We start from the raw sequence: 27,725 nt of genomic DNA, 5'->3' as shown, positions 1-27,725 counted from the left end.
CTCTCCTTCCGTGGAGACTGGGGAGCCCAGTGTTGAAGGATCTGAGCTGTCAGGCTCAAAGTAACCCTCAGCTGGGGTGATTCCACCATAAATATAGCAGAAGTAAACTTCAGAACCAGCAGAAACCTATGTGTAATGAGCTGGGATAAGCTTCCATTCCTTAGGATGTCTTAGGATTGCAGGGTCAGGACTCTAGGAAATGTCTTGGGGCTAACGAAGGTCAAGACAAAACCCAGAAGATCCGAATGGTCCAAAATGCGGCGGCTAGGCTGCTAGCGGGATCATCTATAAGATCCCATATTACATCGATTCTCAAACAACTGCATTGGCTACCAACAGAACATCGGATCTCTTACAAGATACTGATCCTGACATTTAGAGCTCGAAATGGCCAAGGACCATTGTATCTTAGGGACCGCCTCATTCCTTTTTCCCATCAGTGGTCACCTTGATCCTCCCAGGAAAATCTCCTATACGTACCGGGCCCTAGGGAGGTACACCTGGAAGCTACAAGGCGTGGAGCCTTTTCGGCCGATGCTCCAATTCTGTGGAACTCATGGCCTCCATGTATTAGAGGAATGTCGGAGTTGCGACCTTTTGTCAAAGCGCTCAAGACTTGGCTGTTTGGTTGTGCATTTAAGTAAATCAGATCTAATTTAGTCCAAATAGTCACTGTTGAATGTTTTTATGTCGAATGTTTTTATGTTGAATGTTTTTATGATGCATGTTTTTTATATAGTGGAATGATATTTTAAATTGTAAGTCGCTCGGAGCATTCTGGTGGAGAGCGACTAATTAAGAAATAAAGTGAAGTGAAGTGAAGTGAAGTGAAGAAGGTCAAGGTTTTCCCCTGACATGAAGTCTGGGGGTTGGGGCTCATCTCCATTTCTAAGCCAAAGAGCCAGTGTTGTCCAGAGACGCCTCCAAGGTCCATGTCACCAGCATGGAGTGCCGTTACCTTCCCGCCGGAGCAGTACCTATTGATCTACTCACATCTGCATGTTTCCGAACTGCTAGGCTGGCAGAAGCTGGGGTTAACAGCAGGAGCTCACCCTGCTCCCCAGATTCGAACCACTGACCTTTCTGTTAGCAAGTTCAGCAGCTCAGCAGTTTAATCCACTGCACTACCGGTGACTTGGAGGTAATTAGCTTACTAAATCTAATCTTTTAAGAAAGATAAAAGGTTTAAAAAGTTCATGCAGCTACATTTTGCCTAGAAAGAGGCAACATGGGCATCCTCCCAAGGAGAAAGGAAAAGCAGAAGAGAGCCTTAAGAAATGGTGGAGACCGCATGGCTAAGCCAGGGCAGTTTAAATTAATAATAATAATTTAACCCTCTCCACTGTCCAAATAACATCAATTGAACAAACAAACCAGTTTGCCTACAGTGCAGCAGTGATAGTAACAGAAGAACTTGGGCTCCTACAACCAAGGCAGCCCCAAAGAAAATCGACTGGAAAACCAAAGTGGAAGGTCAGGCTAGAGTTGAAAACCAAAAAACTTAGATCAGATGCAAGTAACCTGAAAAATATGAAAGAGAGGAAACTGAAGAATGACAAAATCAAGCAATACCTGATCCGAAAGTACTGGTTGAACACCAGAAAAATTGAAGAAGCTTTGGAAATCGTGAAAGAACAAATTACAGCAACAGCCAGAAAAATTGAAAGGTATGAAGCCAGAATCATCCAGTACAGACAAAATCAACTGTTTCAATCAGACCAAAGACGGTTCTACCAGAGTCTGAACCAAACAACAGACACAGTAACCATAAAGCCAGAGAAAACTGCAACAACAAAGTTCTGGAAAGAGCTTTGGGAAAATAATAAGAACTACAACAAAAACGCTGGGTGGATAAAGGAGTTTGAAGGAAAATTCTCACAGAATAAAATGGAACTGATGGAAATAACAACTGAAATGATCAGCAAACGAGTGCAAAAAGTCAAGAACTGGACATCGCCTGGTAGTGATCAACTTCATGGATTTTGGCTCAAACATCTGATTAGTTTACATGGAAAAATGGCCCAACAATTCAATGAGATGCTGCAGAAAGGAAGTATCAGTGAATGGCTAACAACTGGAAGAACATACCTGATACAAAAGGATCCAACAAAAGGAGCAGCACCAGGAAACTACAGGCCAATAACGTGTCTGCCCACTATGTTTAAACTACTGACTGGCATCATAGCTGACAGAATTCAAGACTATCTTGAAGAAAAAAACATCTTGCCAGATGAACAGAAAGGCAACAAACGGAAAAGCAGGGGCACAAAAGACCAGTTATTGATTGACAAAATGATCCTGGAGAACTGTAAGAGCCGAAAAGCTAATCTTCACATGACGTGGATTGACTACAAAAAGGCCTTTGACTCACTCCCACACAGCTGGATCATCAAGTGGACGCCATCGGGATTTGTAAAACAGTTGGCACCTTCATTGAAAACATGATGGAGCACTGGAAAACTGAACTGTTTGTTGGAAATGAAAGCTATGGACTTGTCAACATCAGGAGAGGAATTTTCCAGGGAGATTCATTGTCCCCTCTGCTTTTCATTATTGCCATGATCCCTCTGTCAACAATCTTACAAAAAACAAATCTCGGCTATCAAATATCTAAGAATTCTCACAAAATTTCACATTTGATGTACATGGATGACCTGAAGCTATATGGGAAAACGGAAACTGAAATCCAGTCTCTGACCAACACTGTCCGAATTTTTAGCACTGATATCAACATGGAGTTTGGTTTGGACAAATGTTCGACAGTGGCATTGAAGAAGGGAAAAATCATTGAAAGTGAGGGCATCAATATGCCCAATGGCCAAACAATAAAGTGTCACCAGCCAGAGGCCTATAAATATCTGGGCATACTACAGCTGGACAACATCAAGCATGAACATGTGAAAACTGTGGTCAGCAAAGAATACACACAAAGGGTCAGAAAAATTCTCAAAAGCAAGCTCAATGGAGGCAACACCATCAAGGCCATAAACACCTGGGCCATACCTGTCATAAGATATACTGCTGGCATTATAAATTGGACACAGGTGGAACTGGACAATTTGGACAGAAAAACAAGAAAACTCATGACCATTCATCATTCACTGCACCCTCGCAGTGATGTTGACCGGCTGTATCTGCCTAGAAGATCAGGGGGCAGAGGACTCTTGCAAGTCAAACAAGCAGTCAAAGAAGAAGAACATGCCCTGGCAGAATATGTCAAGCAAAGTGAAGAACCTGCTTTGATTGAAGTCAAAAATCAGAAACTCCCCAAAACACAGCAGACAAAAAACCAGTACAAGAAAACCGCACTACAAACTAGAGCTGACAGCTGGCACAACAAAACACTGCATGGAAAGTTCCTTGACAAAATTGAAGGAAAAGCTGATAAGGAGAAGACCTGGCTCTGGCTCACGAATGGGACCCTGAAGAAGGAGACAGAAGGCCTGATCCTCGCAGCCCAGGAGCAAGACATCAGAACAAATGCAATTAAGGCCAAGATTGAAAAATCAGCTGATGACCCAAAATGCAGACTGTGCAAGGAAACCGACGAAACCATGGATCATATCCTCAGCTGCTGTAAGAAAATCGCACAGACAGACTACAAACAGAGGCACAACTAGGTGGCCCAAATGATTCATTGGAACTTATGCCTCAAGTACCACCTGCCAGCAGCAAAGAACTGGTGGGATCACAAACCTGCAAAAGTATTGGAAAATGAGCACGCAAAGATACTGTGGGACTTCCGAATCCAGACTGACAAAGTTCTGGAACACAACACACCAGACATCACAGTTGTGGAAAAGAAAAAGGTTTGGATCATTGATGTTGCCATCCCAGGTGACAGTCGCATTGACGAAAAACAACAGGAAAAACTCAGCCGCTATCAGGACCTCAAGACTGAACTTCAAAGACTCTGGCAGAAACCAGTGCAGGTGGTCCCAGTGGTGATGGGCACACTGGGTGCCGTGCCAAAAGATCTCAGCCGGCATTTGGAAACAATAGACATTGACAAAATCACGATCTGCCAACTGCAAAAGGCCACCCTACTGGGATCTGCACACATCATCTGAAAATACATCACACAGTCCTAGACACTTGGGAAGTGTTCGACTTGTGATTTTGTGATATGAAATCCAGCATATCGATCTTGTTTGCTGTGCCATACAACGTCGTTGTGTTGATAATAATAATAATAACTTTGTTTTTCTATCCCGCCTCTATCTCCCTGCATGTACTTGGGGTGGCTAACACAGGCCAAGCCCGAAAACAAATAGAAACAAGGTAAAAACATCCAAATAAACACATTAAAATCAAATCAAACAATACAATAGCAGTACAATAACAATTAAAAAGTTAAAACGTGGAATCTATATACAGTAGAGTCTCACTTATCCAACGTTCTGGATTATCCAACGCATTTTTGTAGTCAATGTTTTCAAAGCATTGTGATATTTTGGTGCTAAATTCGTGAATACAGTAATTGCTACGTAGCATTACTGCGTATTGAACTACTTTTTCTGTCAAATTTGTTGTATAACACGATGTTTTGGTGCTTAATTGGTGTTTTGGTGCTTAAGGGCGGAATATAAATGCTGTAAATAAATAAATAAATAAACAAATTTGTAAAATCATAACCTATTTTGATGTTTAATAGGCTTTTTTCTTAATCTCTCCTTATTATCCAACATATTCGCTTATCCAACGTTCTGCCGGCCCGTTTATGTTGGATAAGTGAGACTCTACTGTATATGAAAATGTAATGTGCGTTTGTAGGACCGGGTAAACAACAACACCACTGAACCAAATCACGCCAAATTTGCCCACAAAAGACATAGTCATCCAATCTGTGTCTTTCAAACAAAACAAAACAACCTAGAAAAATAAAGTCCAAATGAGAGAACGAGGAAGAGCCGTTTCCAGACAGGAAACAACCAGGGCCAGCTAACACCTCCCAACAAAGGATTCCCCCAGGCAGGAAGCAGCCAGGCTTTGATGACACAAGAGACTAGTGCAGCCCAGGGATTAAAACCAACACGAGGACCCCCCCCCCTTTCCTTGGCTTACCTTCCGTAGCGGCAGGGGGGGGGTCCCGAGAGGAGGAGGAGGGGGGGAGGGGGAGCCCCGCCAGGATCGCCATCTCGCTCTGCTCTGCTCTGCCTCAAGGGGGCGCCTCGGAGGAGCAGCCCGGAGCCCCGCCCCTCCCTTCCCTCGGGTGCCCACCCAATGGGAAAAACGCCCCGCGATGACCCGCCTGTTGCCGGGGAGACTTTCTTCCCAGGGAGCCAGCCAGCCAGCCGGGGGGTGGGGGGGTGGGGGGGTGGGGGGGGTCCCCTCCTTTGCAAGGCCATCGCTCCGTCGGGGAGCCTTTGGGGGCCGCCTTCCCCGGAGACTGATGACGCGGCTGGGGCGCTGCGCCTGATTGGCCCACTCCCGGAGGGGGGCGGGGCGGGGTTGTTGTATGTCTTTCGGGCTGTGTGGCCATGTTCCAGAAGCATTCTCTCCTGACGTTTCGCCCACATCTATGGCAGGCATCCTCAGAGGTTGTGAGGTATGGAGAAACTGGGCAAGGAAAGGAAAGAATATATATATCTGTGTCGAGTCCAGGGTGTGGCAAGAGTCCTTTGTCACTGGGAGCCAGCATTAATGTTTCAGTTAATCACCCTCATTAGCATTGGAGGTGTTTTGTCTCTTGCCTGGGGGCATCCTTTGTTCAGTCATTAGCTGTCCTCTGCCCTCAGAGTGTTGGTTCCCATCTACTGTTCTGATTTTTGAGTTTTTTAATACTGGTAGCCAGATTTTGTTCATTTTCATGGTTTCTTCCTTTCTGTTGAAGTTGTCCACATGCTTGTGGATTTCAATGGCTTCTCTGTGTCGTCTGACATGATAGTTGTTAGAATGGTCCAGCATTTTTGTGTTCTTAAATAATATCCTGTGTCCAGGCTGGTTCATCAAATGCTCTGCTTTGGCTGATTTCTCTGCTTGAATGAGTCTGCAGTGCCTTTCATGTTCTTTGACTCTTGTTTGGGCAATGCTGCTGCTTGTGGTGGTCCCTATGTAGACTTGTCCACAGCTGCATAGTATCCGGTAGACTCCTGCAGAGGAGAGAGGATCCTTCTTGTCCTTCGCTGACCGTAGCATTTGTTGTTTTTTCTTTGTGGGTCTGTAGATAGTTTGTAGGTTGTGCTTCTTCATCAGTTTGCCTCTGCGGTCAGTGGTTCCCTTGATGTCTAGTAAGAACACCATTCCTGTAGCTTGGGCTGATCAGGTGTTTGGACTGCAACTCCCAGCATCCCCCTCACCAGAGGCCATGTTTCTCGGGACTTGAGGCCAAGAGGTATTCTCTTCCTCTAAAGCAGGCCTCTTCACCCTGCTGTTCCCCAGGTGTTTGGGACTTCAGTTCCCAGATGTCCTGACTATTGGACAAGCTGTGTAGGGTTCTGGGAGTTGGGGCTCAAACACTAGGTTGAAGAGGCCGGGTCTAAAGGTTGAACGGGACAGCTGTGGCCTCATGAAGGGGAGGGGCCTGGGGGCAGATGGGTTTGGGGTTTACAAAATTAGTAAGAACATCATTCCTGGCCTTGTCTTGCCCAACTGCTGAGTGTGCCTGTCCTATCTGGCACGTGGAGCAGGTGAACATAGCATTGACAAAACATGCAGAATAATCACAGGATGTCCAGCCTCCGCCCAGTAGACGCAAATCAAGGGAAAGCTTCAAGAGAACCACCGCTCCTCTCAATGTGCCCCCAGCAACAGCAAGAGTATCTCTCTGGGCAGCTAAACCAGGCAATCCCAACTGGAACCCCCCCCCCCCCAGCCCATGAGGGTCTGCCTTTAGGGACAAACCAAGAATGGGCAACTGAACAGACTCAGAAGGGAAGTGGGCAGATCAAAAGACAACTTAGCAAGGTGGCATGACCTGGAGGAATCCTCCACTTTGTGTGGCTGTGGAGCAGAACAAACAACTCCTCATCTGTATGCTTGCCCACAATGCCCTGCCTCGTGCACGGAGGAGGAGTTTCTGTTGCCTGCTTTTGGTCTAAAACAGTGGTTCCCAAACTATTTGGCCTACCACCCCCTTTCCAGAAAAAATATTACTCAGGGACCCTTGGAAAGGAGGGGGCGTGGCTTAGAGGGGTGGGCGTGGCTCCTGCTCAAGAGGGCGGGGCTGAGCCTCTCCCCTAGTCCAAGATGCAGGGCTGGGAGGGGGAGGGGGAGGGCTAGGTGGGCGGGGCCACAAACGGGCGGCCAGGACCGGGATGGGCGGAGTTACGAGCTCTGAGGCAGGGCTGAGCTTCTATCCCTGTCCTGCGGTCCCTGCCAGGACACAGGGGGTGGGGCTAGAGGAGGGGGCGGGGCCTCTTCCCAAGTGCCTGATGGGGCTGAACCTCTCTACCCCGCCCCCGTGTTCTAACAAGCACCTCAGGGGAGGTATACAGAGGCTCAGCCCTGACTCGCGCTCTTGGGAAGAGGCCCGCCCCCACCCCTAGCCCCGCCCTTTAGTCCTAAAAGGCCTCTCAGGAGAGGGATAGAGGCTCAGCCCTGTCTCGTGCTCTTAGGAATAGGCCCCGCCCCCACCCCTAGCCCCGCCCTTTAGTCCTAAAAGGCCTCTCAGGAGAGGGATAGAGGCTCAGCCCTGTCTCGTGCTCTTAGGAATAGGCCCCGCCCCCACCCCTAGCCCCGCCCTTTAGTCCTAAAAGGCCTCTCAGGAGAGGGATAGAGGCTCAGCCCTGTCTCGTGCTCTTAGGAATAGGCCCCGCCCCCACCCCTAGCCCCGCCCTTTAGTCCTAAAAGGCCTCTCAGGAGAGGGATAGAGGATCAGCCCTGTCTCAGGCTCTTGGAAGGAGGCCCCGCCCCCTTTCCTAGCTCCACCCTCTGTGTCCCAAAAAGTGCCTCAGGAGAGGTATAGAGGCTCAGCCCTGTCTCAGGCTCTTGGAAGGAGGCCCCGCCCCCTTCCCTAGCTCCGCCCTCTGTGTCCCAAAAAGTGCCTCAGGAGAGGGATAGAGGCTCAGCCCTGTCTCAGGCTCTTGGAAGGAGGCCCCGCCCCCTTCCCTAGCTCCGCCCTCTGTGTCCCAAAAAGTGCCTCAGGAGAGGGATAGAGGCTCAGCCCTGTCTCAGGCTCTTGGAAGGAGGCCCCGCCCCCTTCCCTAGCTCCGCCCTCTGTGTCCCAACAAGTGCCTCAGGAGAGGGATAGAGGCTCAGCCCTGTCTCAGGCTCTTGGAAGGAGGCCCCGCCCCCTTCCCTAGCTCCGCCCTCTGTGTCCCAACAAGTGCCTCAGGAGAGGGATAGAGGCTCAGCCCTGTCTCAGGCTCTTGGAAGGAGGCCCCGCCCCCTTCCCTAGCTCCGCCCTCTGTGTCCCAACAAGTGCCTCAGGAGAGGGATAGAGGCTCAGCCCTGTCTCAGGCTCTTGGAAGGAGGCCCCGCCCCCTTCCCTAGCTCCGCCCTCTGTGTCCCAACAAGTGCCTCAGGAGAGGGATAGAGGCTCAGCCCTGTCTCAGGCTCTTGGAAGGAGGCCCCGCCCCCTTCCCTAGCTCCGCCCTCTGTGTCCCAACAAGTGCCTCAGGAGAGGGATAGAGGCTCAGCCCTGTCTCAGGCTCTTGGAAGGAGGCCCCGCCCCCTTCCCTAGCTCCGCCCTCTGTGTCCCAACAAGTGCCTCAGGAGAGGGATAGAGGCTCAGCCCTGTCTCAGGCTCTTGGAAGGAGGCCCCGCCCCCTTTCCTAGCTCCGCCCTCTGTGTCCCAACAAGTGCCTCAGGAGAGGGATAGAGGCTCAGCCCTGTCTCAGGCTCTTGGAAGGAGGCCCCGCCCCCTTCCCTAGCTCCGCCCTCTGTGTCCCAACAAGTGCCTCAGGAGAGGGATAGAGGCTCAGCCCTGTCTCAGGCTCTTGGAAGGAGGCCCCGCCCCCTTCCCTAGCTCCGCCCTCTGTGTCCCAACAAGTGCCTCAGGAGAGGGATAGAGGCTCAGCCCTGTCTCAGGCTCTTGGAAGGAGGCCCCGCCCCCTTTCCTAGCTCCGCCCTCTGTGTCCCAACAAGTGCCTCAGGAGAGGGATAGAGGCTCAGCCCTGTCTCAGGCTCTTGGAAGGAGGCCCCGCCCCCTTTCCTAGCTCCGCCCTCTGTGTCCCAACAAGTGCCTCAGGAGAGGGATAGAGGCTCAGCCCTGTCTCAGGCTCTTGGAAGGAGGCCCCGCCCCCTTCCCTAGCTCCGCCCTCTGTGTCCCAACAAGTGCCTCAGGAGAGGGATAGAGGCTCAGCCCTGTCTCAGGCTCTTGGAAGGAGGCCCCGCCCCCTTTCCTAGCTCCGCCCTCTGTGTCCCAACAAGTGCCTCAGGAGAGGGATAGAGGCTCAGCCCTGTCTCAGGCTCTTGGAAGGAGGCCCCGCCCCCTTTCCTAGCTCCGCCCTCTGTGTCCCAACAAGTGCCTCAGGAGAGGGATAGAGGCTCAGCCCTGTCTCAGGCTCTTGGAAGGAGGCCCCGCCCCCTTTCCTAGCTCCGCCCTCTGTGTCCCAACAAGTGCCTCAGGAGAGGGATAGAGGCTCAGCCCTGTCTCAGGCTCTTGGAAGGAGGCCCCGCCCCCTTCCCTAGCTCCGCCCTCTGTGTCCCAACAAGTGCCTCAGGAGAGGGATAGAGGCTCAGCCCTGTCTCAGGCTCTTGGAAGGAGGCCCCGCCCCCTTCCCTAGCTCCGCCCTCTGTGTCCCAACAAGTGCCTCAGGAGAGGGATAGAGGCTCAGCCCTGTCTCAGGCTCTTGGAAGGAGGCCCCGCCCCCTTTCCTAGCTCCGCCCTCTGTGTCCCAACAAGTGCCTCAGGAGAGGGATAGAGGCTCAGCCCTGTCTCAGGCTCTTGGAAGGAGGCCCCGCCCCCTTCCCTAGCTCCGCCCTCTGTGTCCCAACAAGTGCCTCAGGAGAGGGATAGAGGCTCAGCCCTGTCTCAGGCTCTTGGAAGGAGGCCCCGCCCCCTTCCCTAGCTCCGCCCTCTGTGTCCCAACAAGTGCCTCAGGAGAGGGATAGAGGCTCAGCCCTGTCTCAGGCTCTTGGAAGGAGGCCCCGCCCCCTTTCCTAGCTCCGCCCTCTGTGTCCCAACAAGTGCCTCAGGAGAGGGATAGAGGCTCAGCCCTGTCTCAGGCTCTTGGAAGGAGGCCCCGCCCCCTTTCCTAGCTCCGCCCTCTGTGTCCCAACAAGTGCCTCAGGAGAGGGATAGAGGCTCAGCCCTGTCTCAGGCTCTTGGAAGGAGGCCCCGCCCCCTTTCCTAGCTCCGCCCTCTGTGTCCCAACAAGTGCCTCAGGAGAGGGATAGAGGCTCAGCCCTGTCTCAGGCTCTTGGAAGGAGGCCCCGCCCCCTTTCCTAGCTCCGCCCTCTGTGTCCCAACAAGTGCCTCAGGAGAGGGATAGAGGCTCAGCCCTGTCTCAGGCTCTTGGAAGGAGGCCCCGCCCCCTTCCCTAGCTCCGCCCTCTGTGTCCCAACAAGTGCCTCAGGAGAGGGATAGAGGCTCAGCCCTGTCTCAGGCTCTTGGAAGGAGGCCCCGCCCCCTTCCCTAGCTCCGCCCTCTGTGTCCCAACAAGTGCCTCAGGAGAGGGATAGAGGCTCAGCCCTGTCTCAGGCTCTTGGAAGGAGGCCCCGCCCCCTTCCCTAGCTCCGCCCTCTGTGTCCCAACAAGTGCCTCAGGAGAGGGATAGAGGCTCAGCCCTGTCTCAGGCTCTTGGAAGGAGGCCCCGCCCCCTTTCCTAGCTCCGCCCTCTGTGTCCCAACAAGTGCCTCAGGAGAGGGATAGAGGCTCAGCCCTGTCTCAGGCTCTTGGAAGGAGGCCCCGCCCCCTTTCCTAGCTCCGCCCTCTGTGTCCCAACAAGTGCCTCAGGAGAGGGATAGAGGCTCAGCCCTGTCTCAGGCTCTTGGAAGGAGGCCCCGCCCCCTTTCCTAGCTCCGCCCTCTGTGTCCCAACAAGTGCCTCAGGAGAGGGATAGAGGCTCAGCCCTGTCTCAGGCTCTTGGAAGGAGGCCCCGCCCCCTTCCCTAGCTCCGCCCTCTGTGTCCCAACAAGTGCCTCAGGAGAGGTATAGATTCTCAGCCCTGTCTCAGGCTCTTGGGAAGAAGCCACACCCCTCCCCTGGCCACGCCCCTGTGTCTTAATAGGTGCCATCACCGCCCCCCGGATCGCTTCAGCGCCCACCAGGGGGCGGTAGCGCCCACTTTGGGAATCACTGGTCTAAAACTATTTAGCTGCTTGTGATCCCCCTATTTTATCAGTTTTAAACGTATTATCATGCAATGCTTTTGACCCGAAATAAATAAATGATGATTATTGTTCCCCCTTCGCCCCCAATGGGCTCCTCTCTCTCCTCCCTCCATTCCTAGCAGTGGGGCTCGTGGAGTAGAGCGCTGCCTCTTCCTGCCTGCCTTCCTCCTCCACCTCCAACCTGGGAAGAGCCTCGCCCCTGGGACCCTACTGGACCCTCTTTTGGCAAAGGTCGCTGCAAACCCCCGATCTCGAGGCCTCTCTCTCTGCTCCTTGATCTGTCAATAAAGAGATGCTTCCCTCTCCCTCATTCCTGTCTGAGACTCCCTGCGCCCAGCAGCATCAGCCTGGCGCTTCCTTGGCCAGCCTGCCTGAGGGGGGGGGGTGGGGGGTGGGCTAGCTGGCCTCTGGGGCCCCTCTAACACTCCCGGAACCAGCCCTGGAGGCGGGAGGGCGCGGGCGGGTCTGCCTGGAGACCGATGACGCAGCCAACGGGAGGCCGATTCCCATTGGCGGATGCCGGGAATCCCCTTTCTGGGCAGAACGGCGTAGGAAAGGGCCGGAGGAGTTTCTGCCAGGAGACCGATGACGCTGGAGAGGAAGGCGAATTCTTATTGGCGTATCCTGCGAATGAAGTCGGGGAGTTCCTGCCCGGAGACCGATGACGCCGCCGAAAGGAGCCCAATCCCCATTGGCAGATCCTGGGCGTTTTGTTCAGTGGCAGAAGGGCAGAGAATCAAGCCAGGGGCCGCTCTGCCTAGAGACTGATGACGCCATAGATGGGAGGCGAATTCCCATTGGCGGATCCTTGGCTGAACACTAAGTAAATGGGTTCCTGACTATAACCAAAAACATATGCACCCAGAGATTAAAAAAACAAAGTCTTATTTGAAAAATAACATCTCTTGTATTAATTCACCATACAAGCACATTTCTTAATAAAGTTCAGATACAGCTAGGATGTAGCTTCTAATAATAATAATAATAATAATAATAATAATAATAATAATATTTTATTTTTATACCCAGCCACCATCTCCCCAGAGGGACTCGGGGCGGCTCACAGATATAAAACAAGCATACAGTGGTATCAAATACAAAAAAACACACAAATAAAATTAAAAGGCATAAAATCAAATCACAGTCATTATAAAACACATGATAAAAACACAGCAATAAAATCATACAATGGACTGGGCAAAGTGCACTGAGTGAAACTTGGAAACATGAAGGAAGTTAAGGTACTATAAGATCATGGGAAGAGCCTTAAACTGGGGTGAACTCTGAGGCTATATCAAGGAGTTAACCAACAACTGGTCAGAAGAACCCGCTAGTACCAGGGTTTAGCGAACAGTGGGCGGTACTTCTTCAAAGGCCTGTTTGAAGAGCCAGGTTTTCAGGCTCTTCCTGAACACTTCCAAGGTGGCCGCTTGCCTGATTTCCCCGGGGAGCGCGTTCCAGAGCCGGGGGCCCCACGGAGAAGGCCCTCTCTCTCCCTCGTCCCCACCAACCGCACTTGTGACGGAGGCGGAAGCGAGAGGAGGGCCTCCCCTGATGAACGAAGAGATCGTGTGGGTTCATAGGGGGAGATGTGGCCAGAAAGGTAAGTGGCTCCCAAACTGTCCAGGGCTTGTAGGTCAGCACCTGCACCTTGAATTGGGTCCGGAAGATGAACGGCAGCCAGGGGAGCTCCTTGAACAGGGGCGTAGACCGCTCCCTGTAATTCGCTCCTGTCAGGAACCTGGCTGCCACCCGCTGAACTAGTTGGAGTTTCCGGGCCGTCTTCAAAGGCAGCCCCACGTAGAGCGCATTGCAATAATCCAGTCTAGAGGTAACTAAGGCATGGACCACCGTGGCCAAGTCAGACTTCACGAGGTATGGTCGCAGCTGGCGCACAAGTTTTAGTTGTACAAAGGCCTTCCCGGCCACGGCCGACACCTGAGCCTCAAGTGTCAGTAATGAGTCCAGGAGGACCCCCAAACTGCGGACCTGCGCCTTCAGGGGGAGTGCGACCCCGTCCAGCACAGGTGGCCACCCTATGCCCCGATCAGACATGCGACTGACCTGGAGGACCTCTGTCTTGTTGGGATTAAGTCTCAGTTTGTTCACCCTCATCCAGGCCAACACAGTGGCCAGACATTGGTCTAGGATCCGAGGGGCTTCCTTGGAGTTCGGTGGAAAAGAGTAGTAGAGTTGGGTGTCATCCGCGTAGAGATGGCACCGCACTCCAATACTCCGGATGACCTCTCCCAGCAGTTTCATGTAGATATTAAAAAGCATGGGGGACAGAATGGAACCTTGCAGGACCCCACAGGTCAATGGCCAGGGGTCAGAGCAGGAGTCCCCCAGCTTCACCATCTGGGAACGGCCCTCCAGGAAGGACTGAAGCCACTGCAAAGCAGTACCCCCAAGGCCCATCCCGGAGAGACGTCCCAGAAGGAGACCATGGTCGATGGTATCGAAAGCTGCTGAGATGTCCAAGAGAACCAGCAGGGTCACACTCCCCCTGTCCAGCTCCCTGCGGAGGTCATCCACCAAGGCCACCAAAGTTTTCCTGCTTCTTGGCAGAATGGGGTTGGACTGGATGGCCCTCCAGGTATCCTCCAACTCTATGATTCTAGGATTCTCAGAAACAATAGAGCAAAGGAAGCTGCACACCAGAACATAGGAGGGGCGTTCATTAATGATTTCCCCTGACACTTCTATTTATCACAGGACGCTGAAACTGCACATGTATCATGATATAAGTCTCTAGTGGTTATACGCCAATTTAGAACTCAGACCTCATAATGGTTTTGATTGTACAGGTGCTGGAGTGGTGCGAAGTTTGATCATGGACCTTCTACTTGAAAGGCCCCACACCAAAGGAGACGTTCATTCGATGAGATGAAAGAGGTTAAAGGTGATGATTCCCCATCATGTGATGGAGTCAAGAACCGGCATCGTCAATTCGAATGTGGTTGGACTTCGGTGCAAACACCTCCCATTCCTGGGTGAGCCCACTTTGCTATTGATGAGCACACCATACGGCAAGTGGAGGGCAACATTTTGGAAAATTATAGAATCATAGAATTATAGAAGAGTTGGAAGAGACCTCATAGGCCATCCAGTCCAACCCCATTCTGCCAAGAAGCAGGAAATCGCATTCAAAACACCCCCGGCAGATGGCCATCCAGCCTCTGCTTCAAAGCCTCCAAAGAAGGAGCCTCCACCACGGCCCGGGGCAGAGAGTTCCACTGCCGAACAGCCCTTCTCACAGGGAGGAAGTTCTTCCTGATGTTCAGGTGGAATCTCCTTTCCTGTAGTTTGAAGCCCTTGTTCCATTGTGTCCTAGTCTCCAGGGCAGCAGAAAACAAGCTTGCTCCCTCCTCCCTATGACTTCCCTTCACGTATTTGTACATGGCTATCATGTCTCCTCTCAGCCTTCTCTTCTGCAGGCTAAACATGCCAAGCTCTTTAAGCCGCTCCTCATAGGGCTTGTTCTCCAGACCTTTGATCATTTTAGTCGCCCTCCTCTGGACGCTTTCCAGCTTGTCAACATCTCCCTTCAACTGTGGTGCCCAGAATTGGACACAGTGTGATTCCAGGTGTGGTCTGACCAAGGCAGAATAGAATAAGGGGGAGCAGGACTTCCCTGGATCTAGACGCTATTCCCCTATTGATGCAGGACAGAATCCCATTGGCTTTTTTAGCTGCCGCATCACATTGTTGGCTCATGTTCATCTTCCTCCCCACAAGGACTCCAAGGTCTTTTTCGCACACACTGCTGTCAAGCCAGGCATCGTCCCCCATTCTGTATCTTTGATTTCCATTTTTTCTGCCGAAATGAACTATCTTGCATTTGTCCCTGTTGAACTTCATTTTGTGAGTTTCGGCCAATCATCTCTCTAGTCTGTCAAGATCGTTTTGAATTCTGCTCCTGTCTTCTGGAGTGTTGGTTCTCCCTCCCAGTTTGGTGTCGTCTGCAAACTTGATGATCGTGCCTTCTAACCCTTCGTCTAAGTCGTTAATAAAGATGTTGAACAGAACCGGGCCCAGGACGGAGCCCTGCGGCACTCCACTCGTGACTTCTTTCCAAGATGAGGACGACGCATTGGTGAGAATCACCCTTTGGGTTCGTTCGCTTAGCCAATTACAGATCCACCTCACCGTAGTTTTGTCTAGCCCACATTTTACTAGTTTGTTTGCCAGAAGGTCGTGGGGGACTTTGTCGAAGGCCTTACTGAAATCCAGGTACGCTACATCCACAGCATTCCCTGTATCGACCCAACTCGTAACTCTATCAAAAAAAGAGATCAGATTAGTCTGGCATGACTTGTTTTTGGTAAATCCGTGGTAAATTGAGTGTGGGGTCCACAGAGAAAATCACCCAAGACCATCTTCACATGCATAAGGTATCCGCTCACTGGGTTCCCCGGCTGCTCACACCTTTCCAGAAGCAGGAATAAGTTGAATGCTCTCAGGCTCTATTGATGACGTGCCATGGAAACCAGGAGGACTTTCTCAGCAGACCGATCACACAGGATGAAAGCTGGGCCCATCGCTAGGATCCTGAGACTAAAGTCTGGTCGGTGCAATGGAAGAATCATGGCTCAACGCCTGCCTCCAAAGAAAGCACGTGCCCAACTCTCGGCAGCAAGGTCACGCTCACAGCATTTTGGGAACCAGTGCGAAGTTGGATGGATGGATTTCCTAGCAAAGGGTCCCATGATCACTGGGGCAGACAATGCTTCATTGCCGTGGAAATTGCGGGAGAGAAGCCATGAAACCAATACCTGTATGTTAAGTAAATCAGCAATATTACATTTTATCAAAGACTACTTATTTTTGGTCTCTTGAGAGCATGATTTAAACCAATATATTTCATGGGAGAGTAGATGTTCTTTTGGGCAACTGGAAATAACACTTCTTAACATTTCTGAAGATCTGCGATATATTTTGTGCATTGGCATATCTTTGTTCCTAGCAGTTCAAAGAGATACCTAGGCATATCAGTCTAACAGCTGAGAAACCAAATTGCCTTGTATGAAAACTGGTGGACATTGACCACTCAGGAGAAAGTTGATTCAAGTGAGTTTTTAACTCTTCTCAGGAAGATCATACCTTACGAAAAGGTGACAATCTCTAACAAAGTCATGCCTTTCCAAAAGGTTATGATTATTGAATAGTGTGATTGCCAATCAGTCTCCAGAACGGCCACCCGCCCAAAAGCCTGTGGAGATTCCTGGTTTCCCCAACAGGTTATGGTCCAAAACACCTGGATCTATCCATCTATCTATCTATCTATCTATCTATCATCTATCTATCTATCTATCTATCTATCTATCTATCTATCTATCTATCTATCTATCTATCTATCTCTCCACCTATCTCTCCATCCATCCATCCATCCATCCATCCATCCATCCATCCATCCATCCATCTATCTATCCATCCATCCATCCATCTATCTCTCCACCTATCTCTCCATCCATCCATCCATCTGCCTCTATCCATCTTTCCCAGCCTTTGCCCTGGGATGAGAGAGAGGGAGCTGAAGCATGAGGTTATTAGACAAATGGATCTAATTTACATATGTTTTAATTGCTATAATGTATTTTAATGATGTATTTTGATAGTTTTAATTGATGACATGTAGTGTTTTTGTTTTATTATTACGTTCTTGGCATTAAATGTTGCCAACTGTTGTAAGCCGCCCTGAGTCCCCCCGGGTGAGAAGGGCGGGGTATAAATGCTGGGAATATATATATATATATCTTTATAATCTATCTATATTTCTTTCTTTATATCTATCTATCTATATTTATATCTATCTATCTTTCTTTCTATCTATCTTTCTATGTATCTATATTTCTTTCTTTATATCTATCTATCTGTCTATCTATCTATTGTTCTATCTATATTTCTTTCTTTATATCTATCTATCTATCTATCTATCTATCTATCTATCTATCGTTCTATCTATATTTCTTTCTTTCTATCTATCTATCTATCTATCTATCGTTCTATCCATCTTTCTTTCTTTATATCTATCTGTCTGTCTATCTATCTATCTATCTATCTATCTATCTATCTATCTATCTATCTATCTATCTATCGTTCTATCTATATTTCTTTCTTTATATCTATCTTTCTATCTATCTATATTTCTTTCTTTATATCTATCTATCATTCTATCCATCTTTCTTTCTTTATATCTATCTGTCTGTCTATCTATCTATCTATCGTTCTATCTATATTTCTTTCTTTATATCTATCTATCTGTCTATCTATCTATCTATCTATTGTTCTATCTATATTTCTTTCTTTATATCTATCTATCTATCTATTGTTCTATCTATATTTCTTTCTTTATATCTATCTATCTATCTATCTATCTATCTATCTATCTATCTATCTATCTATCGTTCTATCCATCTTTTTTTCTTTATATCTATCTGTCTGTCTATCTATCTATCTATCTATTGTTCTATCTATATTTCTTTCTTTATATCTATCTATCTATCTATCTATCTATCTATCTATCTATCTATCTATCTATCTATCGTTCTATCCATCTTTTTTTCTTTATATCTATCTGTCTGTCTATCTATCTATCTATCTATCGTTCTATCTATATTTCTTTCTTTATATCTATCTTTCTATCTATCTATATTTCTTTCTTTTTATCTATCTATCATTCTATCCATCTTTCTTTCTTTATATCTATCTGTCTGTCTATCTATCTATCTATCTATCTATCTATCTATCGTTCTATCTATATTTCTTTCTTTATATCTATCTATCTATCTTTCTATCTGTCTATATTTCCTTCTTTATATCTATCTTTCTATCTATGTATATTTCTTTCTTTATATCTATCTATCTATCTATATTTCTTTCTTTATATCTATCTATCTATCTATATTTCTTTCTTTATATCTATCTATATTTTTCTTTATATCTATATTTATTTATTTCTATCTATCTGTCTTTCTATCGATATTTCTTTCTTTATATCTATCTATCTATCTATCTATCTATATTTCTTTCTTTATATCTATCTATCTATATTTCTTTCTTTATATCTATCTATATTTTTCTTTATATCTATATTTATTTATTTCTATTTATCTATCTTTCTATCTATATTTCTTTCTTTATATCTATCTATCTTTCTTTCTTTATATCTATCTGTCTATCTATCTATCTATCGTTCTATCTATCTATCGTTCTATCTATCTATCTATCTATCTATCTATCTATCTATCTATCTATCTATCTATCTATCTATCTATCTATCTATCTATCTATCTATCTATCTATCTATCTATCTATCTATCTCTATCTCTCCCTCCATCCATCTGCCTCTCTCCCTCTCTCCCAGCCTTTGCCTTGGGACGAGAGAGAGGAGTCCTCCTCTTCCCAGAGAGGCAGGGGATGCTGAGGGGGGGGGGGGGGAGAGAAGGCGGGTGACGCACTTCCTGTGAGCTCATTTCCGGAGGAGGGCGGGAAAGGAGGCCTCCGTTGTCTGCGGAAGAGAGAGGCGCCTCTCGGGGGGAGAGAGAGCGAGAGAGAGCGAGAGAGAGGAGGAGGAAGGAGGTGAGTGGGGGGCGGGCAGTGTTGGGGGGCCTTTCCCCCTCACCCCCCTCTTCGAAAAGGCCGCGTGATCCCCGGCGTGGCCGGGCCTTCTCCCGCCTCCCTTCCAGGCCTCTCCGGGCCCTTCCCACATTATCTGCTTTAGACTGGATTATAGGAGTCCCCACTGACAGAAAACCTGGGATAAGCAGATAATCTAGGATCTCTGGGTTGCTGTGAGTTTTCCGGGCTGCCTGGCCGTGTCCCAGAAGCATTCTCTCCTGACGTTTCGCCCACATCTCCGGCAGGCACCCTCAGAGGCGGTGAGGTCTGTTGGGAACCAGGCAAGGAGGGAGAAAGAAGGGCGGGATATAAATGCTGTAAATAAATAAACAAATAAACAAACCTCCCAACAAAGGATTCCCCCCAGGCCGGAAGCAGCCAGGCTTCGAAGCTGCAAGGCCATTCAGTGCTAATCAAGGTGGCCAACTGCAGCATTCACACATGCCTCCACCAGGCAAGAGCTCTTTCTCCCACCCTGGACATCATTCCACAGGGATATATATATACACAGTAGAGTCTCACTTCTCCAACATTCGCTTATCCAACGTTCTGGATTATCCAACGCATTTTTGTAGTCAACGTTTTCAATATATTGTGATATTTTGGTGCTAAATTCGTAAATACAGCAATTACAACATAACATTACTGCGTATTGAACTACTTTTTCAGTCAAATTTGTTGCATAACATGATGTTTTGGTGCTTAATTTGTAAAATCATAACCTAATTTGATGTTTAATAGGCTTTTTCTTAATCCCTCCTTATTATCCAACATATTCGCTTATCCAACATTCTGCCGGCCCGTTTATGTTGGATAAGTGAGACTCTATACATATGGCCTTGCAGCTTCAAAGCCTGGCTGCTTCCTGCCCGGGGGGGGGATCCTTTGCTGGGAGGCTTATTTATTTGTTTATTTGTAGTATTTATGGATTTTAATGTATTGTCCATTATTTTATTTTGTGTATCGTTGGAATGTTTTAATTTTCTGTCAAATATGTTGTGTTGTTGTTTCGGGCTTGTCCCTGTTGTGAGCCGCCCCGAGTCCCTTCAGGGAGATGGGGCGGGATATAAAAATAAAGATTATTATTATTATTATTATTGTTTATATCCCACCCTTCTTTCTCACCCTGAAGGGGACTCAGGGCGGATCACAATGTGCATATACACGGCAAATCATTCAATGCCATTTTAGACATACGACATATAGACAGACACAGAGGCAATTTAACACAGAGGTGTTAGCTGGCCCTGATTGTTTCCTGTCTGGAATTCCCCTGTCTGTTTTTAGATTGTTGTTCTTTATTTACTGTTATGTTTTTGAAGATTTTCAATATTGGTAGCCAGATTTTGTTCATTTTCTTGGTCCCTCCTTTCTGTTGACATTGTCCCATGCTTAAGGATTTCAGTGGCTTCTCTGTGTCGTCTGACATGGTGGTTGTGAGCGTGGTCCAGCATTTCTGTGTTGTCAAATGCCACGCTGTGTCCAGGTCGGTTCCTCAAGTGCTCTGCTCTGGTTGATTTCTCTGGTTGAGTGAGTCTGCCGTGCCTTTCGTGTTCCTTGACACAGGGTCTACTCCCATCCCAATTTGCACTTCCAAGAATTTGCAGCACTTTATCAGTCACCTCGTGTTTACAATATTTATAGGGTGCACCTTACCCAGTCTACTTTTACAACCTCTCTGTTTTAATCCATGTTTTTATTAGTTTTTGTCATTTGTTTTTATTGGGTAATATTTAAATTTTTATAATTGTGCATGTCTCTTGTCTACTGTTGTGTTTTATATTGCGATTGTTTTTATTCGGGCTTGGCCCCATGTCAGCCGCCCTGAGTCCCCTTTGGGGAGATAGAGGCAGGGTATAAAAATAAAGTTATTATTATTTTATTATGACACAGCAAACAAGATAGATATGCTGGATTTCATATCACAAAATCACAAGTCGAGCACTTCCCAAGTGTCTAGGACTGTGTGATGTATTTTCGGATGATGCGCGCAGATCCCAGCAGGGTGGCCTTTTGCAGTTGGCAGATCATGTTTTTGTCAATGTCTATTGTTTCCAAATGCCGGCTGAGATCTTTTGGCACGGCACCCAGTGTGCCCATCACCACCGGGACCACCTGCACTGGTTTCTGCCAGAGTCTTTGAAGTTCAATCTTGAGGTCCTGATAGCGGCTGAGTTTTTCCTGTTGTTTTTCATCTATGCGACTGTCACCTGGGATGGCAACATCCATGATCCAAACCTTGTTCTTTTCCACAACTGTGATGTCTGGTGTGTTGTGTTCCAGAACTTTGTCAGTCTGGATCCGGAAGTCCCACAGTCTCTTTGCATGCTCATTTTCTAAGACTTTTGCAGGTTTGTGATCCCACCAGTTCTTTGCTGCTGGGAGGTGGTACTTGAGGCATAAGTTCCAATGAATCATTTGGGCCACATAGTTGTGCCTCTGTTTGTAGTCTGTCTGTGTGATTTTCTTACAGCAGCTGAGGAGATGATCAATGGTTTCATCAGTTTCCTTGCACAGTCTGCATTTTGGGTCAACAGCTGATTTTTCGATCTTGGCCTTAATTGCCTTTGTCCTGATGTCTTGCTCCTGGGCTGCAAGGATCAGGCCTTCTGTCTCCTTCTTCAGGGTCCCATTCGTGAGCCAGAGCCAGGTCTTCTCCTTATCAGCTTTTCCTTCAATTTTGTCAAGGAACTTTCCATGCAATGTTTTGTTGTGCCAGCTGTCAGCTCTAGTTTGTAGTGTGGCTTTCTTGTACTGGTTTTTTGTCTGCTGTGTTTTGAGGAGTTTCTGATTTTTGACTTCAATCAAAGCAGGTTCTTCACTTTGCTTTACATATTCTGCCAGGGCATGTTCTTCTTCTTTGACTGCTTGTTTGACTTGTAAGAGTCCTCTGCCCCCTGATCTTCTAGGCAGATATAGCCGGTCAACATCACTGCGAGGGTGCAGTGAGTGATGAATGGTCATGAGTTTTCTTGTTTTTCTGTCCAAATTGTCCAGTTCCACCTGTGTCCAGTTTATGATGCCAGCAGTATATCTTATAACAGGTATGGCCCAGGTGTTTATGGCCTTGATGGTGTTGCCTCCATTGAGCTTGCTTTTGAGAATTTTTCTGACCCTTTGTGTGTATTCTTTACTGACCAGTTTTCACATGTTCATGCTTGATGTTGTCCAGCTGTAATATGCCCAGATATTTGTAGGCCTCTGGCTGGTGACACTTTATTGTTTGGCCATTAGGCATATTTATGCCCTCACTTTCAATGATTTTTCCCTTCTTCAATGCCACTGTCGAACATTTGTCCAAGCCAAACTCCATGCTGATATCAGTGCTAAAAATTCGGACAGTGTTAGTCAGAGACTGGATTTCAGTTTGCGTTTTTTCATACAGCTTCAGGTCATCCATGTACATCAGATGCGAAATTTTGTGAGAATTCTTAGATGTTTGATAGCCGAGATTTGTTTTTTGTAAGATTGTTGACAGAGGGATCATGGCAATAATGAAAAGCAGATGTTATTATTATTATTATTATTATTATTATTATTATTATTATTATTATTGATTCGTGCCTGGGCGATGCTGCTGCATTTGGTGGTCCTTCTGTACACATCTCATCCACATCAGCATGGTATGCAATAGACTCCTGCAGAGGGGAGAGGGTCCCCCTTGTCCTTTGCTGAACGGAGCATTTGTTACACTTATCTTAGTGGGTCTGTAGATATTTTGTAGGTTGTGGGTCTACAGACCCACTAAGAAAACCCAACGAATGCTTGTTCATGAAAGGACAAGAGGGACCCTCTCCCCTCTGCAGGCGTCTGTCGTATGCCGTACAGCTGTGGACAAGTCTACATAGATACCACCAAACACAGCATTGTCCAAACAGCCTGGAAAACTCACAGCAACCCAGCGATATCTGCCACAAAGGCCTTCGACAACAAATCTGGAATCAGATCCAGGGTGGAAAAGGCTTTACTGACCAGAGATCCTTCTCTTCTCTCCAGTTCCCTCAGAGAGAGGCCTCTCTTCTCCTTCCATCCAGCCAAAATCTCACTGTAGCTGAGCGGGTTCTGCATTTGCTGGGGCTTTGGCACCACATACGAGGGTTATCCAGAAAGTTCATTACGTTTTGGAATTAAAAATAAACAAAGTATAGGAGAAAACATTTACCATATTCAGGAAGGTGCTCTTCTAAGATTTTGCAAGAAGCACACCTTTCCTGTCCCAAAAAACCTTCCTTGCAAGCATCTGCAAAACAAAAGAGCGATCGAGGAAGATCGTGCAGAAAGCTGAGCGCGCCACTTGACAGCTGAGGGAAGGGAAGCCAGCCTGGTTCAGGACGCAAGCCAGGCGGGAATCTTGGGGGGGGGGGGGGGGGGGGGCTTTTCAAACACTTTTATCCCTATGATAACTACCTAGATTTCAGTGGGGACTATGGTGAGAAATAGTATTTGGGTCTGGCTTTCAACTGAATATGGTAAATGTTTTCTCCTATACTTCGTTTATTTTTAATTTCGAAACGTAATGAATTTTCTGGATAGCCCTCGTAGATCAGGCCTGGGCTAACCCGGGCCTTCCCTCCAGGAGTTTTGGACTTTATCTCCCACCATTCCTCACAGCCTCAGGCCCTTTCCTTTTCCCTTTCTGTTTAAGCGTCTGAGGGTGGAAAGGAAGGGGCCTGAGGCTGTGAGGAATGGTGGGAGTTGGAGTCCAAAACTCCTGGAGGGAAGGCCCAAGTTGGCCCAGGCCTGATATAGATTATTATAAGTGGTTTCCACATGGTCCCAAACACATTCTCCTTTATGTCTACTCTCTCACTTTGTATGTTAGTTTCCCAATAGAGTGGTGGCTGATATAATAAATACATACATTGATATTTCGTACCTGCCTCTCCTTACACCGTGAGGCGGAGCACAATAAATAATAATAAAAACTATCTCCTCATGGGGACTCAGGGTGGTTTCCAACACAACAGGCATACATTCAATCTATATATATAAAAGGATAAAAAAATTTCGGCTTAGGACAAAACAACAAAACTACACATCCCAGAAACACTAAACTTGGCAACACAACCCCTCATCCATGCCTCTACCTTCATACAACAAAAAGAAAAGAAAAATAAAGTCCTAATTAGAGGGAGAGAAATAATTGTTTTCAGGGTTGCTTGGATTGTGTCCTGCATGACAGAATTGGGTTGGACTGGATGGCCTTTAGGGGTGTCTCCTAACTGTCTGATGCTATGATTTGATGTGTATTATTATTGTGCAGATATTGGATGGCCATCTGTCAGGAGTGGTTGGATTGTGTCCTCCTGCATGATATAAGGAAGTTGAACTGGATGATCCTTAGGGGTATCTGCTAACCTTAGGATTGTATGATATTCTTATTCTTATTCTTTTTCTTATTATTATTGAGAGGCTGGCTGGTCATCTGTTGGGAGTGCTTGGATTGTATCATCCAGTGGCAGAATTGGGTTGGACTGGATGGCTTTTAGGGGTCTCTCCTAACTGTCTGATTCTATGATTCGATTTGTATTATTACTGTGCAGATCTTGGATGGCCATCTGTCAGGAGTGCTTGGTTTGTGTCGTCCTGCATGGTAGAAGGAAGTTGAACTGGATAATCCATAGGGGTGTCTCCTAACCTTATGATTGTATGATATTCTTCTTCTTCTTCTTCTTCTTCTTCTTCTTCTTCTTCTTCTTCTTCTTCTTATTATTATTATTATTATTGAGAGGCTGGGTGGCCATCTGTTGGGCGTGCTTGGATTGGGTTGGACTGGATTACCACAGTAATTATTTCATATTACAGTAGAATCTCACTTATCCAACATTCGTTTATCCAGTGTTTTGGATTATCCAACGCAGTCTGCCTTGTAGTAGTCAATGTTTTTGTAGTCAATGTTTTAAATTCATTGTGATATTTTGGTGCTAAATTTGTAAACACAGTACAGTAATTACAACATAGCATTACTGAGCATTGAACTACTTTTTCTGTCAAATTTGTTGTATAACATGATGTTTGGTGCTTAATTTGTATAATCATCACCTAATTTGATGTTCAATTGGCTTTTTCCTGAATCCCTTCTTATTATCCAACATATTCACTTATCCAACGTTCTGCCAGCCTGTTTATGTTGGATAAGTGAGACTCTACTTTATATTTATAATCTTATATTATCTGCTTAGAACAGAATTATATGAGGCCCCTTCTACACAGCTATATAAAATGCACACTGAAGTGGATTATATGGCAGTGTGGACTCAAGATAATCCAGTTCAAAGCAGATAATATAAGATTATATAGCTGTGTGGAAGGGCCTTGAGTCTACACTGCCATATAATCCAGTTAAAATCAGATAATCTGTTTCTTATAGGCAGTGAGGAAGAGGCCTGAGGCCTAACAGTGCCTGTTCCCTGGGCTGAGTAGGTTACTAGGAGACCAAGAGTTTAGCCTTGTAACTGGCAGCAATTGGATAAAAACCAATTATTGCTCTCCCTCTAATTAGGACTTTATTTTTCTTTTCTTTTTGTTGTATGAACGTAGAGGCATGGATGAGGGGTTGTGTTGCCAAGTTTAGTGTTTCTGGGATGTGTAGTTTTGTTGTTTTGTCCTAAGCCGAATTTTTTTTATCCTTTTATATATATAGATAAATTCAACATAAACATACATTAAAATCAATAAAAATTAAAAAGTATAACATCCCAATACATTAAATACATTTTTTTTCCATGTCAGGAACGACTTGAGAAATTGCAAGTCGCTTCTGGTGTGAGAGAATTGGCCGTCTGCAAGGATGTTGCCCAGGGCACACCCGGATGTTTGATGTTTTATCGTCCTGTGGGAGGCTTCTCTCATGTCCCCGCATGGGGAACTGGAGCTGACAGAGGAAGCTCATCCATGCTCTCTCCAGATACGAACCAGAAACCTTCAGGTCAGCAACCCAACCTTCAAGTCAGCAGTCCTGCCAGCATAAGAGTTTAACCCATTGCGCCACCTGGGGCAACTATTAAAACCACACAAGATCTGAAGTCATAATCCAGGAACCATTCCAATCCTGTCAAAATTACTTCATAGCCGCCTATTGCACTGACTACTCTCCAAAAGCTTGGTTCCACAGCCAGGTTTTTCATTTCTTTCTAAATGTTGGGAGGGAGGGAGCTGATCTGATTTCTCTGGGAAGGCAGTTCCACAGCTGAGGGACCACCGCGGAGAAGGCCCTGTCCCTGGTCCCCACCAGCCGCACCTGCGAAAGAGGCGGGGCCGAGAGCAGGGCCTCCCCAGGTGATCTTACCTTCTGAGGGGGCTCATAAAGGGAGATGCGTTCGGACAAGTAAGCTGGGCCAGAACTGTGTAGGGCAGGGGTCCCCAAACCAAGGCCCGGGGGCCAGATGCGGCCCTCCGAGGTCATTTACCTGGCCCCCGCCCTCCGTTGTATAATATAATATATTGTATATACATATAATATTGATAATAATATTATAATGTAATACAATATAACACTAATAATACCATAAAATAATATTAATTATATATTCTATATTACATATAATATTACTAATAATATTACAGTATAGTGGTAAAGTTCAATATAGTAATATATAATGCTAATATTGTGCTATGCTAATAATATAATCTATTGTGTGTACATATAATTTGTAAGCCACTCTGAGTCCCCTTTGGGGTGAGAAGGGTGTTATATAAATGTAGTAAATAAATGCAATAAATAAATAAATAAATAATGAATAAATTTTAGACTTAGGCTCTCCCAAAGTCTGAAATGACTTGAAGGCACACAACAACAACAACAACAACAACAACAATCCTAATTAACTTGACTATCTCATTGGCCAGAAGCAGGCCCACACTTCCCATTGAAATCCTGATAAATGTATGTTGGTTAAAATTGTTTTTATTTTTAAATATTGTATTGTTCTTTCATTGTTGTTGTTGTTCTTTTTGCACTACAAATAAGACATGTGCTGTGTGCATCGGAATTTGTTTGTTTGTTTTTTTTTCAAATGATAATCTGGCCCCTCCACAGTCTGAAGGATTGTGAACTGGCCCTTGGCTTAAAAAGTTTGAGGACCCCTGGTTTAGGGCTTTATAGGCTAAAGCCGGCACTTTGAATTGTGTTGGTGTATTGAAATCTGTTTTAATTATTTTTCTTCTATTATTTCATACTTGTATTATTTTCATCCATTCAGTGCAAGCCAGAAATGCACCTCCATTAATGGGCTCCTATTATCTGGTTCATCCGTGTTGAGACCTCTTGCCAAAAGGTACATATCTTTGGGCCTAAAAGCCACATAGGGTCCCAATAGTCTAATGCACCTCCAAAATAGACCATTTTTCTTATTATCCCAGTTTCTCTTGCCAAAACTGAGATAACTTTGCGCATGAGAGCCTCATGGGCTACCCAGCCAGTTTTTAGGCATGAATTTTAAAATCGTGTCCTTTGTTTAATCTCTGTTTTGCGTATTTAAATATGTATTTTATAGAAATACGTTTTAATAATAATAATAATAATAATAATAATAATAATAATAATAATAATAAGCTTTATTTCTAACCCGTCTTCTCAAGGGGACTCATGTGTATTTGTAGTATTTATACAATGTTTATGTGCTTTAATTATTCTGTAATCCCATGAGGAGAGGCAGGTAAGAAATAAAATTATTATTATTGACACAAAAACATAGTATGACACAGCAAACAAGACAGACATGCTGGATTTCGTATCACAAAATCACAAGTCAAACACTTCCCAAGTGTCTAGGACTGTGTGATGTATTTTCGGATGATGCGCGCAGATCCTAGTAGGGTGGCCTTTTGCAGTTGGCAGATCGTGATTTTGTCAATGTCTATTGTTTCCAAATGCCGGCTGAGTACTT

At 46.6% G+C, this 27,725-nt stretch overlaps 5 protein-coding genes across 7 annotated transcripts in view; all 5 read left to right on the top strand.

Moving 5' to 3' along the window:
- LOC100562976 (zinc finger protein 658B) overlaps window positions 1–27,725 on the top strand; it is a 488,523-nt gene that overhangs the window by 33,769 nt on the left and 427,029 nt on the right. The window lies entirely within an intron of this gene.
- The window catches only part of LOC134296957 (zinc finger protein 24-like), a 206,608-nt gene that overhangs the window by 148,708 nt on the left and 30,175 nt on the right, over window positions 1–27,725 (top strand). The window lies entirely within an intron of this gene.
- LOC100558638 (zinc finger protein 239) overlaps window positions 18,733–27,725 on the top strand; it is a 33,046-nt gene continuing 24,053 nt past the window's right edge. Inside the window, exon 1 of one of the 2 annotated variants that reach the window (XM_062973130.1) lies at window positions 18,733–18,798. The gene's annotated coding sequence lies outside the window, so the exon portion shown is untranslated. The remainder of the gene's footprint in view (window positions 18,799–27,725) is intronic. The other variant, XM_062973129.1, reaches the window with a different exon arrangement.
- The window catches only part of LOC134292312 (zinc finger protein 883-like), a 38,331-nt gene continuing 29,357 nt past the window's right edge, over window positions 18,752–27,725 (top strand). Inside the window, exon 1 of one of the 2 annotated variants that reach the window (XM_062973054.1) lies at window positions 18,752–18,798. The gene's annotated coding sequence lies outside the window, so the exon portion shown is untranslated. The remainder of the gene's footprint in view (window positions 18,799–27,725) is intronic. The other variant, XM_062973055.1, reaches the window with a different exon arrangement.
- Window positions 18,757–27,725, top strand: part of LOC134296944 (zinc finger protein 239-like) — a 74,884-nt gene continuing 65,915 nt past the window's right edge. Inside the window, exon 1 of the mRNA XM_062973136.1 lies at window positions 18,757–18,798. The gene's annotated coding sequence lies outside the window, so the exon portion shown is untranslated. The remainder of the gene's footprint in view (window positions 18,799–27,725) is intronic.

This window comes from Anolis carolinensis, chromosome 2, assembly GCF_035594765.1.
Source record: "Anolis carolinensis isolate JA03-04 chromosome 2, rAnoCar3.1.pri, whole genome shotgun sequence".
NCBI lineage: Eukaryota > Metazoa > Chordata > Lepidosauria > Squamata > Dactyloidae > Anolis > Anolis carolinensis.
This window is presented reverse-complemented; position numbering and strand designations above follow the sequence as displayed.